The sequence below is a fragment of the Rhipicephalus microplus genome, chromosome 8, assembly GCF_043290135.1.
Source record: "Rhipicephalus microplus isolate Deutch F79 chromosome 8, USDA_Rmic, whole genome shotgun sequence".
Taxonomy (NCBI): domain Eukaryota; kingdom Metazoa; phylum Arthropoda; class Arachnida; order Ixodida; family Ixodidae; genus Rhipicephalus; species Rhipicephalus microplus.
In genome coordinates this window covers 124,984,768-125,006,057 of record NC_134707.1, presented here as the reverse complement: position 1 = coordinate 125,006,057, position 21,290 = coordinate 124,984,768, and the positions used below count along the sequence as shown (strand labels likewise).

Sequence of the window (21,290 nt, the reverse complement as noted above, 5' to 3'; positions counted from 1 at the left end):
TAACGCGCTAGCCAACTGCCCCAAGGAGACAGTCGTAGTCCACTCTCACCACCGTCAGAACATTTCTCCAAAGCTATCAGCGCAAAGAAAAATAGCGACACACCGCTCCCGGGAGGGTTCGAACCTCCAACAATTCGGTTAACGGCCGAACGCGCTAGCCAATTGCGCCATGGAGACAGTCGTGCTCGACTCTCACCACAGTTAGAACATCTTTCCAAAGCTATAAGCGCAAAGAAAAAAAAGCGACACACCAGTCCCGGGAGGGCCCGAGCCTCCAACCTTTCGGTTAACAGCCGAACGCGCTAGCCAATTGCACCACGGAGACAGTCGCGCTCCACTCTAACCACCGTCAGAACATTTCTCAAAAGCTATCAGCGCAAAAAAAAGTGACACACCGCCCCCGGGTAGGCTCGAACCTACAACCTTTCGGTTAACAGCCGAACGCCCTAGCCAATTGCGCCACTGAGACAGTCGTGCTCCACTCTCACCACCATCAAAACATTTGTTCAAAGCTATCAGCGCAAAGAAAAAAAGGGACACACTCCTCCCGGGAGGGCTCCAACCTCCAACCTTTCGGTTAAAGGCCGAACGCGCTAGCCAATTGCGTAACGGAGACAGTCGTGCTGCACTCTCACCACCGTCAGAACATTTCTCAAAAGCTATCAGCGGAAAAAAAAGCGACACACCGCCCCAGGTAGGCTCGAACCTCCAAACTTTCGGTTAAAAGCCGAACGCGCTAGCCAATTGCGCCACGGAGATTGTCGTGCTCCACTCTCACCACCATCAGGACATTTCTCCAAAGCCATCACCGCAAAGAAAAAAGCGACACACCGCTCCCGGGAGGGCTCGAACCTCCAACCTTTCGGTCAACAGCCGAACGCGCTTGCCAATTGCGTAACGGAGACAGTCGTTCTCCACTCTCAATACCGTCAGAACATTTCGCAAAAGCTATCAGCGCAAAAAAAAAAGCAACACACCGCCCCCGGGTAGGCTCGAACCTCCAACCTTTCGATTAACAGCCGAACACGCTAGCCAATTGAGCCACGGAGACAGTCGTGCTCCACTCTCACCACCATCAGAACATTTCTCCAAAGCCATCACCGCAAAGAAAAAAAGCGACAAACCGCTCCCGGGAGGGCTCGGACCTCCAACCTTTCGGTCAACAGCCGAACGCGCTTGCCAATTGCGTAACGGAGACAGTCGTGCTCCACTCTCACCACCGTCAGAACATTTCTCAAAAGCTATCAGCGGAAAAAAAGCGACACACCGCCCCAGGTAGGCTCGAACCTCCAAACTTTCGGTTAAAAGCCGAACGCGCTAGCCAATTGCGCCACGGAGATTGTCGTGCTCCACTCTCACCACCATCAGGACATTTCTCCAAAGCCATCACCGCAAAGAAAAAAGCGACACACCGCTTCCGGGAGGGCGCTCGAACCTCCAACCTTTCGGTCAACAGCCGAACGCGCTTGCCAATTGCGTAACGGAGACAGTCGTTCTCCACTCTCAATACCGTAAGAACATTTCTCAAAAGCTATTAGCGCAAAAAAAGCGACACACCACTCCCGGGAGGGCTCGAACCTCCAGCCTTTCGGTTAACAGCCGAACGCGCTAGCCAATTGCGCCACGGAGACAGTCGTGCTCCACTCTCACCACCATCAGAACATTTGTTCGAAGCTATCAGCGCAAAGAAAAAAACCGACACACCGCTCCTGGGAGGGCTCGAACCTCCAACATTTCGGTTGACGGCCGAACGCGCTAGCCAATTGCGCCACGGAGACAGTCATGCTCCACTCTCACCACCGTCAGAACCCTTCTCGAAAGCTATCAGCGCAAGAGAGCGGCACACTGCCTGGGAGGGCTCGAACCTCCAAACTTTCGTTTACCCGCCGAACGCGCTTGCCAATTGTGCCACGGAGACAGTCGTGCTCCACTCTCACCACCATCAGAACATTTCTCCAAAGCTATCAGCGCAAAAAAAAAGCGACACAACACCTCCGGGTAGGCTGGAACGTCCAACCTTTCGGTTCGCAGCCGAACGCGCTAGCCAAATGCGCCACGGAGACAGTAGTGCTCCACTCTCGCCACGGTAAGAACATTTCTCCAAAGCTATCAGCGCAAAGAAAAAAAGCGACACATCGCTCCCGGGAGGGCTCGAACCTCCAGCCTTTCGATTAACAGCCGACAGGGCTAGCCAATTGTGCCACAGAGACAGTAGTGCAGCTTTCTCACCTCCGTCAGAACATTTTTTCAAAGCTATCAGCGCGAACAAAAAAAAGTGACACACCGCTTCCGGGAGGGCTCGAACCTCCAAACTTTCGCTTAACAGCCGAACGCGCTAGCCAATTGCGCCAAGGAGACAGTCGTGCTCCACTCTCACCACCGTCAGAACATTTCTCCAAAGCTAACAGCGCAAAGAAAAAAAGCGACACACCGCTCCCGGGAGGGCTCGGACCTCCAACCTTTCGGTCAACAGCCGAACGCGCTTGCCAATTGCGTAACGGAGACAGTCGTGCTCCACTTTCACCCTCGGCAGAACATTTCTCAAAGCTATCAGCGCAAAAAAAAGCGACACACTTCCTGGGAGGGCTCGAACCTCCAACCTTTCGGTTAACAGCCGAATGCGCTAGCCAATTGCGCCACGGAGATTGTCGTGCTCCACTCTCACCACCATCAGAACATTTTTCCAAAGCTATCAGCGCAAAGAAAAAAAGCGACACACCGCTTTTTGGAGGGCTCAAACCTCTAACCTTTCGGTTAACAGACGAACGCGCTAGCCAATTGCGCCATAGAGACAGTCGTGCTCCACTCTCACCACGGTCAGAACTTTTTTCCAAAGCTATCAGCGCACAAAAAAAAAGCGACACACCGCTTTTGGGAGGGCTCGAACCTCCAACCTTTCGGTTAACAGCCGAACGCGCTAGCCAAAAGTGCCATTGAGACAGTATTGCAGCTTTCTCACCTCCGTCAGAACATTTTTTCAAAGCTATCAGCGCGAAAAAAAAAAGTGACAAACCGCTTCCGGGACGGCTCGAACCTTCAAACTTTCGCTTAACAGCCGAACGCGCTAGCCGATTTTGCCACGGAGACAGTCGTGCTCCACTCTCACCGTCGTCAGAACATTTTTCCAAAGCTATCAGCGCAAAGAAAAAAAGCGACACACCGCTTTTGGGAGAGCTCGAACCTCCAACCTTTCTGTTAACAGCCGAACGCGCTAGCCAATTGCGCCATGGAGACAGTTGTGCTCCACTCTCACCACCGTCGGATTATTTCTCAAAAGCTATCAGCGGAAAAAAAAGCGACACACCACCCCCGGGTGGGCTCAAACCTCCAAACTTTCGGTTAATAGCCGAATGCGCTAGCCAATTGAACCACGGAGACAGTCGTGCTCCACTCTCCCCACCGTCAGAAAATTTCTTCAAAGCTATCAGCGCAAAGAAAAAAAGCGACACACCGCTCCCGGGAGGGCTCGAACCTCCAACATTTCGGTTAACGGCCGAACGCGCTAGCCAATTGCGCCACGGGGACAGTCTTTTTTTTTCTTTATTGCCTTCTTGACTACAGGTCAAGCTAATATGACAATCACTATCACACGTGTTTCATGCGTGATAACGCGTCAAATGAACATATTACATCTTCAAGACACTCGGTAGTCTTATACACATCTCGCACTTTTATAACAGCTTCTACGAAACACTCATTAACGGATACACCTCTCACATCACAGTGTCTGTACGATAGCATACTACGCCAAACCGAATGAAGACCAAGTACAAATATAACATCCAAATTTTGCACGGAACTATCACAAGGCAAAAAATGAGTTCCATATGAAATAAGAGGTAAATCTTTTTTTAAAGGCCTCCGTAAATTGTCCCAAAAGAGAATAGCGTTCTTACAATCAATAAACACATGTTCAATGGTCTCAGGTTTGTTACACAGGAGACAGCTGCTTCCCCATAGTACACACATCCCTGTCTCTTCAAGCCACGTTTTAACTGACAAGGTTCCCGTATGAAGTTTAAAAAAGAAGGTTTTCACAATGGGTGGTATGCACATGTTTTTCACTCGCTTTAGTACGTCATGACCTTATTATTTTTCATACCTTGAACGGTACAGGGCACAGGAAAAACATTTTGTATTAAGTCTTTCATAAGGCCTTTTCTTTTCACATTAGTTAGGTAATCTATCGAAAACCTCGCCCTTAAGAAACGATATGAGAACACAACTTCGCGCAAGAACGGTGACAAGGTGTGTCGTTCTCGCCTGTCTTAAGATACAAAGAAGTAAGGCATGTGGTGTAACAGCGTTGTTTGAAATAAAGAACGTAAAAAAGAGTCTCTCTGGCCTCAAATGAGCAGGAAACGTGATATTACTTGATTAAGAAACAGATAGCACAGAGACAGTCCTCCTTGCTTAACTCGCCGAAACAAGTTTGTTCTAGATGTTCTCTCCCACGTAGAGCTCCAGATGAACGTGGCGAATATCCTGTGGACTTTGTGAATGGTTTTACTCTTACAACTAAGTACACTCAAAAGGTACATAAAGTTAGCAGCCAGAGACATGTTGCATACAGCTGACAGAGAGAAAATTGATAAGCCACGACCGCCCCATACTTCGGTGGTCGCGCGCAGTTCTTCAGCCTTTTCAAGCCAAAATGCTTCACTGTCTTGATACCTGTCCAATGGCACCCCTAGGTAACGACTAGGCGTCGTGAGCCACTGAATATTTCCAAAGGAACTGGGCGTAAGGTCCCAATTACCATGCCATACACCAATGCTTTTCTCATTCTTCATTAAACTTCCACTCGTGTCACAAACCTTTTGAGGGATATTTAATAACGAAGTGACACTCTCTCTATCAACTGTAAAAAAGGCAATATCGTCGGCGTATGCCAAAACACGCACTTCACATGACTGTAACCTGAAACCATTAATCCCTGCATGGTGAATCACTTTCTGACACAATGGTTCCAAAAATAGAGCGAATAGCAAAGGACTTAAAGGACACCCCTGGCGCACGGAGGAAAGTACTTGTATGCGCCTTGAGAGTTCTCTATTTACAATTAAATTTGTGGTTGAATTTTTGTATGCCAATTTAATACCTTTACATATGATCGCACCAAGACCAACGTACTCAGCTAGCTCGAAGAGTATATTGTGTGGAACCATGTCAAAAGCCTTGGCTAGATCAATTTGCAACATAGCTACTTTTAGAAGCGCAGCGTCACAATACTCCAAAATGCTCCTGGGAACCTGAATATTCGTGAATATGCTCTTACACTTGATGCCGCAAGTCTTATGTGACCCAAGCAACTTGTATATAGGTCCTTGCAACCTACTAGTCAGAACTTTCATAGACACCTTATAATCTACGTTTGTTAGCGTGATTGGCCTGTATCCTGTCACTTTGCGTAAAACATGTTGCTCTTTCCCTTTAGGAATCAGTCGTGCTCGACTCTCACCACCGTCTGAACATTTCTCAAAAGCTATCTGCGCAAAGAAAAAAAGTGACACACTGCTCCCGGGAGGGCTCGAACCTCCAACCTTTCGGTTAAAGGCCAAACGCGCTAGCCAATTGCATACAGGAGACACACGTGCTCCACTCTCACCACCGTCAGAACACTTCTCAAAAGCTATAGCGCAAAAAAAAAGCGACACACCGCCCCCGGGTAGGCTCGAATCCCCAACCTTTCGGTTAACAGCCCAACGCGCTAGCCAATTGCGTAACGGAGACAGTCGTGCTCCACTCTCACCACCGTCAGGACATTTCTCCAAAGCTATCAGCGCAAAAAAAAGTGACACACCGCCCCCGGGTAGGCTCGAACCTCAAACCTTTCGGTTAACAGCCGAACGCGCTAGCCAATTGCGCCACGGAGATTGTCGTGCTCCACTCTCACCACCATCAGAACATTTCTCCAAAGCCATCAGCGCAAAGAAAAAAAGCGACACACCTCTCCCGGGAGGGCTCCGACCTCCAACCTTTCGGTTAAAGGCCGAACGCGCTAGCCAATTGCGCCACAGAGATTGTCGTGCTCCACTCTCACCACCATCAGAACATTTCTCCAAAGCCATCACCGCAAAGAAAAAAAGCGACACACCGCTCCCGGGAGGGCTCGAACCTCCAACCTTTCGGTCAACAGCCGAACGCGCTTGCCAACTGCGTAACGGAGACAGTCGTGCTCCACTCTCAATACCGTCCGAACATTTCTCAAAAGCTATCAGCGCAAAAAAAGCAACACACCTCCCCAGGGTAGGCTCGAACCTCCAACCTTTCGATTAACAGCCGAACGCGCTAGCCAATTGTGCCACGGAGACAGTCGTGCTCCACTTTCACCACCGTCAGAACATTTCTCAAAGCTATCAGCGCAAAAAAAGTGACACACTTCCTGGGAGGGCTCGAACCTCCAACCTTTCGGTTAACAGCCGAATGCGCCAGCCAATTGCGCCACGGAGATTGTCGTTCTCCACTCTCACCACCATCAGAACATTTTACCAAAGCTATCAGCGCAAAGAAAAAAAGCGACACACCGCTTTTTGGAGGGCTCGAACCTCTAACCCTTCGGTTAACAGACGAACGCGCTAGCCAATTGCGCCTTGGAGAAAGTCGTCCTCCACTCTCACCACGGTCAGAACATTTTTTCAAAGCTATCAGCGCGAAGAAAATAAAGTGACACACCGCTTCCGGGAGGGCTCGAACCTTCAAACTTTCGCTTAACAGCTAAACGCGCTAGCCAAATGTGCCACGGAGATAGTCGTGCTCCACTTTCACCGTCGTCAGAACATTTTTCCAAAGCTATTAGCGCAAAGAAAAAAAGCGACACGCCACTTTTGGGAGGGCTCGAACCTCCAACCTTTCGGTTAACAGCCGAACGTGCTAGCCAATTATGCCACGAAGACAGTCGTGCTTCATTCTCACCACCATCAGAACATTTCTCCAAAGCTATCAGCGCCAAGAAAAAGAAAGCGACACACCACCTTCGGGTAGGCTGGAGTGTCCAACCTTTCGGTTCACAGCCGAACGCGCTAGACATTTGCGCCACGGAGACAGTCGTGCTCACTCTCACCACCGTCAGAACATTTCTCGAAAGATATCAGCGCAAAAAAAGCGACACACTGCTCCCGGGAGGGCTCGAACCTCCAGCCTTTCGATTAACAGCCAAACGCGCTAGCCAATTGCGCCACGCAGACAGTCGTGCTCCACTCTCACCACCGTCAGAACATTTCTCGAAAGCTATCAGCGCAAAAAAGCGACACACTGCTCCCGGGAGGGCTCGAACCTCCAAACTTTAGGTTAACAGCCGAACGCGCTAGCCAACTGCGCTACGGAGACAGTCGTGCTCCACTCTCACCACGGTCAGAACATTTCTCCAAAGCTATCGGCGCAAAGAAAACAAGCGACACACCTATCCCGGGAGGGCTCGAACCTCCAGCCTTTCGATTAACAGCCAAACGCGCTAGCCAATTGTGCCACGGAGACAGTAGTGCAGCTTTCTCACCTCCGTCAGAACATTTTTTCAAAGCTATAAGCGCGGACAAAAAAAAGTGACACACCGCTTCCCTCCAACCTTTCGCTAGACAGCCGAACGCGCTTGCCGATTGCGCCAAGGAGACAGTCGTGCTCCACTCTCACCACCGTCCGAACATTTCTCCAAAGCCATCAGCGCAAAGAAAAATAGCGACATACCGCTCCCGGAAGTGCTCGAACCTCCAACAATTCGGTTAACGGCCGAACGCGCTAGCCAATTGCGCCACGGAGACAGTCGTGCTCGACTCTCACCACAGTTAGAACATCTTTCCAAAGCTATAAGCGCAAAGAAAAAAAAGCGACACACCAGTCCCGGGTAGGCTCGAACCTCCAACCTTTCGGTTAACAGCCGACCGCCCTAGCCAATTGCGCCACTGAGACAGTCGTGCTCCACTCTCACCACCATCAGAACATTTGTTCAAAGCTATCAGCGCAAAGAAAAAAAGGGACACACTCCTCCCGGGAGGGCTCCAACCTCCAACCTTTCGGTTAAAGGCCCAACGCGCTAGCCAATTGCGTAACGGAGACAGTCGTGCTCCACTCTCACCACTGTTAGAACATTACTCAAAAGCTATCAGCGCAAAAAAAAGCGACACACCGCCCCCGGGTAGGCTCGAACCTCCAAACTTTCGGTTAAAAGCCGAACGCGCTAGCCAATTGCGCCACGGAGATTGTCGTGCTCCACTCTCACCACCATCAGAACATTTCTCCAAAGCCATCACCGCAAAGAAAAAAAGCGACACACCGCTCCCGGGAGGGCTCGAACCTCCAACCTTTCGGTCAACAGCCGAACGCGCTTGCCAATTGCGTAACGGAGACAGTCGTGCTCCACTCTCAATACCGTCAGAACATTTCTCAAAAGCTATCAGCGCAAAAAAAAGCAACACACCGCCCCCGGGTAGGCTCGAACCTCCAACCTTTCGAATAACAGCCGAACACGCTAGCCAATTGAGCCACGGAGACAGTCGTGCTCCACTCTCACCACCATCAGAACATTTTTTCAAAGCTATCAGCGCAAAGAAAAAAAGCGACACACCGCTTTTTGGAGGGCTCAAACCTCTAACCTTTCGGTTAGCAGACGAACGCGCTAGCCAATTGCGCCATGTAGACAGTCGTGCTCCACTCTCAACACCGTCAGAACAATTCTCCAAAGCTATCAGCACAAAAAAAAAGCGACACACAACCCCCGGGTAGGCTCGAACCTCCAACCCATTGGTTAACAGCCGAACGCGCTAGCCAAATGTGCCACGGAGACAGTATTGCAGCTTTCTCACCTCCGTCAGAACATTTTTTCAAAGCTATCAGCGCGAAGAAATAAAAAGGGACACACCACTTCCGGGACGGCTCGAACCTTCAAACGTTCGCTTAACAGCCGAACGCGCTAGCCAATTGTGCCACGGAGACAGTCGTGCTCCACTCTCACCGTCGTCAGAACATTTTTCCAAAGCTATCAGCGCAAAGAAAAAAAGCGACACACCGCTTTTGGGAGGGCTCGAACCTCCAACCTTTCTGTTAACAGCCGAACGCGCTAGCCAATTGCGCCATGGAGACAGTCATGCTCCACTCTCACCACCGTCAGAACATTTCTTCAGAGCTCTCAGCGCAAAGAAAAAAAGCGACACACCGCCCCCGGGTGCGCTCAAACCTCCAAACTTTCGGTTAACAGCCGAACGCGCTATCCAATTGCACCACGGAGACAGTCTTTTTTTTTATTGCCTTCTTGACTGCAGGTCAAGCTCATATGACAATCACTATCACACGTGTTTCATGCGTGATAACGCGTCAAATGAACATATTACATCTTCAACGCACTCGGTAGTCTTATACACATCTCGCACTTTTATAACAGCTTCCACGAAACACTCATTAACGGATAGAACTCTCACATCACAGTGTCTGTACGATAGCATACTACGCCAAACCGAATGAAGACCAAGTACAAATATAACATCCAAAATTTGCACGGAACTATCACAAGGCAAAAAATGAGTTCCATATGAAATAAGAGGTAAATCTTTTTTTAAAGTCCTCCGTAAAATGTCCCAAAAGAGAATAGCGTTCTTACAATCAATAAACACATGTTCAATGGTCTCAGGTTTGTTACACAGGAGACAGCTGCTTCCCCATAGTACATACATCCCTGTCTCTTCAAGCCACGTTTTAACTGACAAGGTTCCCGTATGAAGTTTAAAAAAGAAGGTTTTCACAATGGGTGGTATGCACATGTTTTTCACTCGCTTTAGTACGTCATGACCTTATTATTTTTCATACCTTGAACGGTACAGGGCACAGGAAAAACATTTTGTATTAAGTCTTTCATAAGGCCTTTTCTTTTCACATTAGTTAGGTAATCTATCGAAAACCTCGCCCTTAAGAAACGATATGAGAACACAACTTCGCGCAAGAACGGTGACAAGGTGTGTCGTTCTCGGCTGTCTTAAGATACAAAGAAGTAAGGTATGTGGTGTAACAGCATTGTTTGAAATAAAGAACGTAAAAAAGAGTCTCTCTGGCCTCTAATGAGCAGGAAACGTGATATTACTTGATTAAGCAACAGATGGCACACAGACAGCCCTCCTTGCTTACCTCGCCGAAACAAGTTTGTTCTAGATGTTCTCTCCCACGTAGAGCTCCAGATGAACGTGGCGAATATCCTGTTGACTTTGTGAATGGTTTTACGCTTACATATAAGTACACTCAAAAAGTACATAAAGTTAGCAGCCAGAAACATGTTGCATACAGCTGACAGAGAGAAAATTGATAAGCCACGACCGCTCCATCCTTCGGTGGTCGCGCGCAGTTCTTCAGCCTTTTCAAGCCAAAATGCTTCACTGTCTTGATACCTGTCCAATGGCACCCCTAGGTAACGACTAGGCGTCGTGAGCCACTGAGTATTTCGAAAGGAACTAGGCGTAAGGTCCCAATAACCATGCCATAAACCAATGCTTTTTTCATTGTTCATTAAACTTCCACTCGTGTCACAAACCCTTTGAGGGATATTTAATAACGAAGTGACACTCTCTCTATCAACTGTAAAAAAGGCAATATCGTCGGCGTATGCCAAAACACGCACTTCACATGACTGCAACCTGAAACCATTAATCCCTGCATGATGAATCACTTTCTGACACAATGGTTCCAAAAATAGAGCGAATAGCAAAGGACTCAAAGGACACCCCTGGCGCACGGAGGAAAGTACTTGTATGCGCCTTGAGAGTTCTCTATTTACAATTAAATTTGTGGTTGAATTTTTGTATGCCAATTTAATACCTTTACATATGATCGCACCAAGACCCACGTACTCAGCTAGCTCGAAGAGTATATTGTGTGGAACCATGTCGAAAGCCTTGGCTAGATCAATTTGCAACATAGCTACTTTTAGAAGCGCAGCGTCACAATACTCCAAAATGCTCCTGGGAACCTGAATATTCGTGAATATGCTCTTACACTTGATGCCGCAAGTCTGATGTGACCTGAGCAACTTCTATATAAGTCCTTGCAACCTACTAGCCAGAACTTTCATAAACACCTTATAATCTACGTTTGTTAGCGTGATTGGCCTGTGTCCTGTCACTTTGCGTAAAACTTGTTGCTCTTTCCCTTTAGGAATCAGTCGAGCTCGACTCTCACCACCGTCAGAACATTTCTCAAAAGCTATCAGCGCAAAGAAAAAAAGCGACACACTGCTCCCGGGAGGGCTCGAACCTCCAACCTTTCGGTTAAAGGCCAAACGCGCTAGCCAATTGCGTACAGGAGACACTCGTGCTCCACTCTCACCACCGTCAGAACACTTCTCAAAAGCTACCAGGGCAAAAAAAAGCGACACACCGCCCCCGGGTAGGCTCGAATCCCCAACCTTTCGGTTAAAAGCCCAACGCGCTAGCCAATTGCGCCACGGAGATTGTCGTGCTCCACTCTCACTACCATCAGAACATTTCTCCAAAGCTATCAGCGCAAAGAAAAAAAGCGACACACCGCTCCCGGGAGGGCTCGAACCTCCAACCTTTCGGTCAACAGCCGAACGCGCTACCCAATTGCGTAACGGAGACAGTCGTGCTCCACTCTCACCACCGTCAGAACAATTCTCAAAAGCTATCAGCGCAAAACAAAGCGACCCACCGCCCCCGGGTACTCTCGAACCTCCAATCTTTCGGTTAACAGCCGAAAGCGCAAGCCAATTGCGCCACGGAGACAGTCGTGCTCCACTGTCACCACCATCAGAACATTTGTTCAAAGCTATCAGCGCAAAGACAATAAAGCGACACACCACCTCCGGGTAAGCTGGAACCTCCAACTTTTCGGTTAACAGCTGAACGCGCTAGACAATTGCGCCACGGAGACAGTCGTGCTCCACTCTCACCACCGTAAGAACATTTCTCGGAAGCTATCAGCGCAAAAAAAGCGACACACTGCCTGGGAGGGCTCGAACCTCCAAACTTTCGTTTAACCGCCGAACGCGCTAGCCAATTGTGCCACGGACACAGTCGTGCTCCACTCTCACCATCGTCAGAACATTTTTCCAAAGCTATCAGCGCAAAGAAAATAAAGCGACACATCGCTTTTGGGAGGGCTCGAACCTCCAACATTTCGGTTAACGGCCGAACGCGCTAGCCGATTGCGTAACGGAGACAGTCGTGCTCGACTCTCACCACCATCAGAACATTTCTCCAAAGCAATCAGCGCAAAGAAAAAAAGCGACACACTGCTCCCGGGAGGGCTCGAACCTCCAACCTTTCGGTCAACAGCCGAACGCGCTAGCCAATTGCCTAACGGAGACAGTCGTGTTCCACTCTCACCACCGTCAGAACATTTCTCAAAAGCTATCAGCGCAAAAAAGCGACACACCGCCCCCGGGTAGGTTCGAACCTCCAACCTTTCGGTTAACAGCCGAACGCGCTAGCCAATTGCGCCACGGAGATTGTCGTGCTCCACTCTCACCACTATCAGAACATTTTTCCAAAGCAATCAGCGAAAAGAAAAAAAGCGACACACCGCTTCCGGGAGAGCTCGAACCTCCAACCTCTCGGTCAACAGCCGAACGTGCTAGCCAATTTCGTAACGGCGACAGTCGTGCTCCACTCTCACCACCGTCAGAACATTTCTCAAAAGCAATCAGCGCAAAGAAAAAAAGCGACACCCTGCTCCCGGGAGGGCTCAAACCTCCAACCTTTCGGTCGACAGCCGAACGCGCTAGCCAATTGCGCCACGGAGATTGTCGTGCTCCACTCTCACCACCATCAGAACATTTCTCCGAAGCTATCAGTGCAAAGAAAAAAAAGCGAAACACCACCTCCGGGTAGGCTCGAACCTCCAACCTTTCGGTCAACAGCCGAACGCGCTACCCAATTGCGTAACGGAGACAGTCGTGCTCCACTCTCACCACCGTCAGAACATTTCTCAAAAGCTATCAGCGCAAAACAAAGCGACCCACCGCCCCGGGTACTCTCGAACCTCCAATCTTTCGGTTAACAGCCGAAAGCGCAAGCCAATTGCGCCACGGAGACAGTCGTGCTCCACTCTCACCACCATCAGAACATTTGTTCAAAGCTATCAGCGCAAAGAAACAAAGCGACACATCGCTTTTGGGAGGGCTCGAACTTCCAACATTTCGGTTAACGGCCGAACGCGCTAGCCAAATGCGCTACGGAGACAGTCGTGCTCTACTCTCAACACCTTCAGAACATTTCTCCAAAGCTATCAGCGCAAAGAAAGAAAGCGACACACCGCTTTTGGGAGGGCTCGAACCTCCAACCTTTCGGTTAACAGCCGAACGCGCTAGCCAATTGGGCCACGGACACAGTCGTGCTCCACTCTCACCATCGTCAGAACATTTTTCCAAAGCTATCAGCGCAAAGAAAAAAAGCGACACATCGCTTTTGGGAGGGCTCGAACCTCCAACATTTCGGATAACGGCCGAACGCGCTAGCCAATTGCGCCACGGAGACAGTCGTGCTCGACTCTCAACACCGTCAGAACATTTCTCCAAAGCTATCAGCACAAAGAAAAAAAGCGACACACCACACCCGGGAGGGCTCGAGCCTCCAACCTTTCGGTTGACAGCCGAACGCGCTAGCGAATTGCGCCACGGAGACAGTCTTTTTTTTTTCTTTATTGCCTTCTTGAATACAGGTCAAGCTAATATGACAATCACTAACACACGGGTTTCATGCGTGATAACGCGTCAAACAAACATATTACATCTTAAACACAGTCGGTAGTCTTATACACATCTCGCACTTTTATAACAGATTCCACGAAACACTCATTAACGGATAGAACTCTCACATCACACTGTCTGTACGATAGCATACTACGCCAAACCAAATGAAGACCAAGTACAAATATAACATCCAAATTTTGAACAGAACTATTACAAGACAAAAACGAGTTCCATTAGAAGTAAGAGGTACATCTTTTTTTAAAGTCCTCTGTGAAATGTCCCAAAAGAAAATAGCGTTCCCACAATCAATAAACACATGTTCAATGGTCTCAGGTTTGTTACACAAGAGACGGCTGCTTCCCTATGGTACATACATTCCTCTCTCTTCAAGCCATGTTTTAACTGACAAGGTTCCCGTATGAAGTTTAAAAAATAAGGTTTTCACATTGGGTGGTATACACATGTTTTTCACTCGCTTTAGTACGTCATGACCATATGATTTTTCATACCTTGAACGGTACAGGGGTACAGAAAAAACATTTTGTATTAAGTCTTCCTTAGGCGCTTTCTTTTCACATTAGTTAGGTAATCTATCGAAAACCTCGCCCTTAAGAAACGATATGAGAACACAACTTTGCGCAAGAACGGTGACAAGGTGCGTCGTTCTCGCCTGTCTGAAGATACAAAGAAGTCAGGCATGTGGTGTAACAGCGTTGTTTAGAATAAAGAACGTAAAAAAAGAGTCTCTCTGGTCTCCAATGAGCAGGAAACGCGATATTACTTGATTAAGAAACAGATGGCACAGAGACAGCCCTCCTTGCTTTACTCGCCGAAACAAGTTCGTTCTAGATGTTCTCTCTCACGTAGAGCTCCAGATGAACGTGGCGAATATCCTGTGGACTTTGTGAATGGTTTTACGCTTACAACTAAGTACTTGCAAAAGGTACATAATTTTAGCAGCCAGAAACACGTGTCATACAGGTGACCAAGAGAAAATTGATAAGCCACGACCACCCCATCCTTCGGCGGTCGCGCACAGTTCTTCAGCCTTTTCAAGCCAAAATGCTTCACTGTCTTGATACCTGTCCAATGGTATCCCAAGGTAACGACTAGGCGTCGTGGGCCACTGAATATTTCCGAAGGAACTGGGCGTAAAGTCTGAATTACCATGCCATAAACCAATGCTTTTTTCTTTGTTCATTAAACTTCCACTCGTGTCACAAAACCTTTGAGTGATTTTTAATAACGAAGTAACACTCTCACTATCAACTGCAAAAAAGGCAATATCGACGGCGTATGCCAAAACACGCACTTCACATGACTGCAACCTGAAACCATTATACCTGCATGGTGAATCACTTTCTGACACAATGATTCCAAAAAATAGAGCGAATAGCAAAGGACCGAAAGGACACCCCTGGCGCACAGAGGAAAGTACTTGTATGCGCCTTGAGAGTTCTCTATCTACAAATAAATTTGCGGTTGAATTTTTGTATGCCAATTTATTACCTTTACATACGATCGCACCAAGGCCAACGTACTCAGCTAGCATGAAGAGTACATTGTGTTGAACCATGTCGAAAGCTTCGGCTAGATCAAGTTGCAACATAGCTACTTTCAGAAGCGCAGCGTCACAATACTCCAAAATGCTCCTGGCAACCTGAATATTCGTAAATATGCTCCGACGCTTGATGCCGCAAGTCTGATGTGACCCGACCAACTTGTATATAACTCCTTGCAACCTTCTAGCCAGAACTTTCATAAACACCTTATAATTTACGTTTGTTAGCGTGATTGGCCTGTATCCTGTCACTTTGCGTAAAACATGTTGCTCTTTCCCTTTAGGAATCAGTCGTGCTCGACTCTCACCGCCGTCGGAACACTTCTCAAAAGCTATCAGCGCAAAAAAAAGCGACACACCGCCCCCGGGTAGGCTCGAACCTCCAACCTTTCGGTCAACAGCCGAACGCGCTAGCCTACTGCATATCGGAGACAGTCATGTTCTACTCTCACCACTGTCAGAACATTTCTCAAAAGCTATCAGCGCAAAAAAAGCGACAAACCGCCCCCCGGGTAGGTTCGAACCTCCAACCTTTCGGTTAACAGCTGAACGCGCTAGCCAATTGCGCCACGGAGATTGTCATGCTCTACTCTCACCACCATCAGAACATTTCTCCAAAGCAATCAGCGCAAAGAAAAAAAGCGACACCCTGCTCCCGGGAGGGCTCGAACCTCTGACCTTTCGGTCAACAGCCGAACGCGCTAGCCAATTGAGCCACGGAGATTGTCGTGCTCCACTCTCACCACCATCACAACACTTCTCCGAAGCTATCAGCGCAAAGAAAAAAAAAGCGAAACACCACCTCCGCGTAGGCTTGAACCTCCAACCTTTCGGCTAACAGCCGAACGCGCTAGAGAATTGCGCCACGGAGACAGTCATGCTTCGCTCTCAGCACCGTCAGAACATTTCTCGAAAGCTATCAGCGCAAAGAAACAAAGCGACAAACCGTTTTGGGAGGGCTCGAACCTCCAACCTTTCGGTTAACAGCCGAACGCGCTAGCCAAATGCACCACGGAGACAGTCATACTCTACTCTCAACACCGTCAGAACAATTCTCCAAAGCTACCAGCACAAAAAAAAGCGACACACAACCCCAGGGTAGGCTCGAACCTCCAACCCATTGGTTAACAGCCGAACGCGCTAGCCCATTGCGCCACTGAGACAGTAGTTGAGCACTCTCACCACCGTCAGAACATTTCTTCAAAGGTATCAGCACAAAGAAAAAAAGCGACAAACCACTCTCGGGAGGGCTTGAGCCTCCAACATTTCGGTTAAAAGCCGAACGTGCTAGCCAATTGCGCCATGGAGACAGTCGTGCTCCACTCTCACCATCGTCGGAACATTTCTCAAAGGCTTTCAGCGGAAAAAAAAAGCGACACACCGCCCCCGGGTGAGCTCAAACCTCCAAAATTTCGGCTAATAGCCGAACGCGCTAGCCAATCGCGCCACAGAGACAGTCGTGCTCCACTCTCCCCACCGTCAGAACATTTCTTCAAAGCTATCAGCGCAAAGAAAAAAAGCGACACACCTCTCCCGGGAGAGCTCGAACCTCCAACATTTCGGTTAACGGCCGAACGCGCTAACCAATTGCGCCACGGAGACAGTCTTTTTTTTTATTGCCTTTTTGACTACAGGTCAAGCTAATATGACAATCACTATCACACGTGTTTCATGCGTGATAACGCGTCAAACGAACATATTACATCTTCAACACAGTCGGTAGTCTTATACACATCTCGCACTTTTATAACAGCTTCCACGAAACACTCATTAACGGATAGAACTCTCACATCACACTCTCTGTACGATAGCATACTACGCCAAACCGAATGAAGACCAAGTACAAATATAACATCCAAATTTTGAACACAACTATCACAAGACAAAAACGAGTTCCATATGAAGTAAGAGGTAAATCTTTTTTTAAAGTCCTCTGTAAAATGTCCCAAAAAAATAGCGTTCCCACAATCAATAAACACATGTTCAATGGTCTCAGGTTTGTTACACAAAAGACAGCTGCTTCCCTATAATACATACATTCCTCTCTCTTCAAGCCACGTTTTAACTGACAAGGTTCCCGTATGAAGTTTAAAAAAGAAGGTTTTCACATTGGGTGGTATACACAAGTTTTGTCTCGCTTTAGTACGTCATGACCATATGATATTTCATACCTTGAACGGTACAGGGGCACAGGAAAAACCTTTTGTTTTAACTCTTTCTGTTAAAACCTTCTGTTAAAACCTTCTGTTTTAACTTTTCGTTAACACCGTTAACGGTGTCGAAAGTTACAACGATGGCTGAGACGCTGCCTCAGATACCGTCGTTGGAAAGGGCTCGCCGAAAAAGAACGTGGAAACACAAGAAGAGATCAAGCGAACACCGCAAAAAAGGGCGCAAGCGCCGTTCGAAATGCACAGGATAAGTGTTGAGGACGAATCGAAATGTGTTTGACAGTGCTATATGTTAAGTTAATGTGGTTGTTGTCCTGTGTCACAACTGTTTGTCGAGTGAATCAAAATTTCTGTTACTGTGACGTGATGTATAGTATTGTACAACTGTTGTAATAAAAGGACTTCGTACATTTGTATTGTTGGGAATATGTGGTGGAGTGTTGTACTCGTTCACCTGTGGTTATAATTCATGTGTGTGAAATTGAATTACTATGTACAATTGAATAAAGAGATCTAATGTGAATGTGATGTGTCATGAGCGACGGACTATGTTACAGTCTTTGAGAGCGTGGGGACTGTTCGCGCTCGTTTGTGTGGTTTTGAATATTATGAGATAATATTCTTAAAGTGGGGGGCAGTGTCACTGAACGAGCGCTCAAAAAAGGCGCGCCGCCAAATTCTCTCGACGAAACGCCGGAATGACGCTGCGAGGTCAACGATAAAAAAAAAAGAAAACAATTATCCAAAGACTCCCCGGGCGCGCGACTCTCTCCCTCGGAAGCGTGGGTTTACCGACGAACCTCCTCTCATCGTCGGCCAAGCAAGCACTGGAGTTTGCTAGATGGAAATGGGCGGGGTGATGCTGGGTTGCGTCATCCGTCGCGGGCCGCCTTCGACCCGACTCGCCCTCTCTCCAGCCTTCGCTGCGTATTGCGCCGACGAAAGGATGAGAACTTTCTGGAATCTCGCGCGGAAGGTATTTAATCGAGCAGCCGAGATGAGAGATGAGGAGAAGACGGAAGTTAGCGCCAGAGCGCGTACGGATTCCGCCGTGTAGTCGGCGAAAGTTTTGTCCATAGAGACAAAGCAGGAGAAGAAGATGATTTCCACCTGAGGGGTGACGACTCGAGCTACAGGCAAGAGTATGTGTTTACCACTATCGAGCGAAGACGCGTGGCAGCAGCTACGTGTGTGAAGCCGACGTGTTTCCGGCGAAGAAGTTTGAAGCTTGGAGAGTGGCCAATTGAAGACGCGAGGTTTCCTGGAAGAGAAACTTCGGCGAGGTTTCCTGGAAGAGAAACTTCGGGGGCAGCGGAACGACAACAACGCTGGACTTTCAGTGAGTAATTCTCGGAAGAGTATCATCCAGACTTTTGTTCCAAGAACTTTGGACTGAATAGATTTTCTATCTCTTTAGTCTTTAAGTGTCTTGGTTGTTCAATGCATGAGACTGCATTGTAGTGCGTATTGTTGTCTGTGTCCATTGTTTCGAGTGTGGCTGATTGTACTGTGTAGTACGTTGTTTGTTTGCTGACATATTGTACTCAACTATTGTGGAGTGTGCAAACTTGTGTGTTGTTTTGATCTGCCAGTATTAAGAATATAATTTTTTTGTTTATCAACTCTCGGCTCTGACTAGTTCTTTGGGCCAACCCGGCGTCCGCTTGCCCGCCAAAAAGGACCACTTCTAAATTGTCCACGCTTTAGTGGTGCGCTTCCGGGGGCCGATACTTCAGCCCTTAGAATTAGCCCGGCGATCGCCTCCCGAATTACCGGGACCTGTGACACTCACCTCCGTCGGAACATTTTTTAAAGCTATCAGCGCAAAGAAAAAAAGTGACACACCGCTGCCGCGAGGGCTCGAACCCCAAACCTTTTGGTTACGGCCGTATGCACTAGCCAATTGCACCTTGGAGACAGCCGACCTCCACTCTCACCACCGTCAGAACATTTCTCCAAAGCTATCAGCGCAAAGAAAAAAAAGCGACACAACACCTCCGGGTAGGCTGGAACCTCCAACCTTTCGATTAACAGCCGAACGTGTTAGACAATGGAGAGAGTAGTGAAGCACTCTCAGCACTGTCAGAACATTTCTCGAAAGCTATCAGCGCAAAAAGGTGACACACCACTCCCGGGAGGGCTCAAACCTCCAAACATTTGTTTATCCGCTGAACGCGCTAGCAAACTGTGCCACGGCAGAGTCGTGCTCCACCCTCACCACCGTCACAACATTTTTCTAAAGCTATCAGCGCAAAGAAAAAAGTGACACACTGCTCCCGAGAGGGCTCGAACCTCCAACCTTTCGGGTAAAGGCCGAACGGGCTAGCCAATCGCGTAAAGGAGACAGTGGTGCTCCACTCTCACCACCGTCAGAACATTTCTCAAAAGCTATCAGCGCAAAAAAAGCGACACACCGCTCACGGGAGGGCTTGAACCTCCAACCTTTCGGTAAACAGCCGAACGCGATAGCCAATTGCGCCACGGAGACAGCCGTGCTCCACTCTCACCTCCGTCAGAACATTTCTCCAAAGGTAACAGCACAAAGAAAAAAATCGACACACCACCTCCGGGTAGGCTCGAACCTCCAACCTTTCGGTTAACAGCCGAACGCGCCAGACAATTGCGCCACGGATACAGTTGTGAAGCACTCTCAGCACGTCAGAACATTTCTCAAAAGCTATCAGCGCAAAAAAAGCGACACACTGCCTGGGAGGGCTCAAACCTCCAAACTTTCGTTTAACCGCTGAACGCGCTAGCAAACTGTGCCACGGCAGAGTCGTAATCCACCCTCACCACCGTCACAATATTTTTCTAAAGCTATCAGCGCAAAGAAAAAAGTGACACACTGCTCCCGAGAGGGCTCGAACCTCCAACCTTTCGGGTAAAGGCCGAACGGGCTAGCCAATCGCGTAAAGGAGACAGTGGTGCTCCAATCTCATCACCGTCAGAACATTTCTCCGAAGCTATCAGTGGGAAAAAAAGCGACACACCGCCCCCGGGTGGGCTCAAATCTCCGACCTTTCGGTTAATAGCCGAACGCGCTAGCCAATCGCACCACGGAGACAGTCGTGCTCCACTCTCCTCACTGTCAGAACATTTCTTCAAAGCTATCAGCGGAAAAAAAACGCCACACCGCCCCCGGGTTGGCTCAAACCTCCAACCTTTCGGCTAACAGCCGAACGCACTAGCCAATCGCGCCACGGAGACAGTCGTGCTCCACTCTCACCACCGTCAGAACATTTCTCTAAAGCTATGAGCGCGAAAAAAAAGCGACACACCGCTCCCGGGAGGGCTCGAACCTCCAGCCTTTCGATTAACAGACGAACGCGCTAGCCAATTGTGCCACGGAGACAGTAGTGCAGCACTTTCACTGTCACAGAACGAGCGCTCAAAAAGGGCGCGCCGCCAAATTCCCGCGACGAAACGCCGGAGTGACGCCGCGAGGTCAACGATAAAAAAAAACAAATATCCAAAGACTCCCCGGGCGCGCGACTCTCTCCCTCGGAAGCGTTGGATCGCCGACGAACCTCCTCTCATCGGCGGCCGAGCAAGCACTGAAATTGTCTAGATGGAAAGGGGCGGGGTGATGCCGGGTTGCGTCATTCATCGCGGACGGCCTTCGACCCGACTGGCCCTCTCCCCAGCCTTCGCTGCGTATCGCGCCGACGAAAGGATGAGAACTTTCTTGAACCTTGCGCGGAAGGTATTCGATCGAGCAGCCGATATGAGAGATCAGGAGAAGACGGAAGTTAGCGCCAGAGCGCGTAGGGATTCCGCCGTGTAGTCGGCGAAGGTTTTGTCCGTAGAGATAAAGCAGGAGAAGAAGATAATTTCCACCTGAGGGGTGACGACTCGAGCTACAGGCAAGCGTGTG

General features: G+C 48.8%; 6 non-coding genes across 6 annotated transcripts; all 6 read right to left on the bottom strand.

The window, feature by feature from the left end:
- Nucleotides 1–1,557: 1,557 nt before the first annotated feature.
- TRNAN-GUU (transfer RNA asparagine (anticodon GUU)) lies at nt 1,558–1,634 on the bottom strand. Its single transcript has one exon. It is a non-coding gene; the product is annotated as a tRNA-Asn (tRNA).
- Nucleotides 1,635–2,572: 938 nt separating this feature from the next.
- TRNAN-GUU (transfer RNA asparagine (anticodon GUU)) lies at nt 2,573–2,642 on the bottom strand. Its single transcript has one exon. It is a non-coding gene; the product is annotated as a tRNA-Asn (tRNA).
- Nucleotides 2,643–3,451: 809 nt separating this feature from the next.
- Nucleotides 3,452–3,525, bottom strand: TRNAN-GUU (transfer RNA asparagine (anticodon GUU)). Its single transcript has one exon. It is a non-coding gene; the product is annotated as a tRNA-Asn (tRNA).
- Nucleotides 3,526–7,255: 3,730 nt separating this feature from the next.
- TRNAN-GUU (transfer RNA asparagine (anticodon GUU)) lies at nt 7,256–7,329 on the bottom strand. The gene has a single exon. It is a non-coding gene; the product is annotated as a tRNA-Asn (tRNA).
- Nucleotides 7,330–12,663: 5,334 nt separating this feature from the next.
- TRNAD-GUC (transfer RNA aspartic acid (anticodon GUC)) lies at nt 12,664–12,737 on the bottom strand. The gene has a single exon. It is a non-coding gene; the product is annotated as a tRNA-Asp (tRNA).
- A 7,957-nt stretch (nt 12,738–20,694) lies between these two features.
- TRNAN-GUU (transfer RNA asparagine (anticodon GUU)) lies at nt 20,695–20,768 on the bottom strand. Its single transcript has one exon. It is a non-coding gene; the product is annotated as a tRNA-Asn (tRNA).
- Between the last annotated feature and the right edge of the window lie 522 nt (nt 20,769–21,290).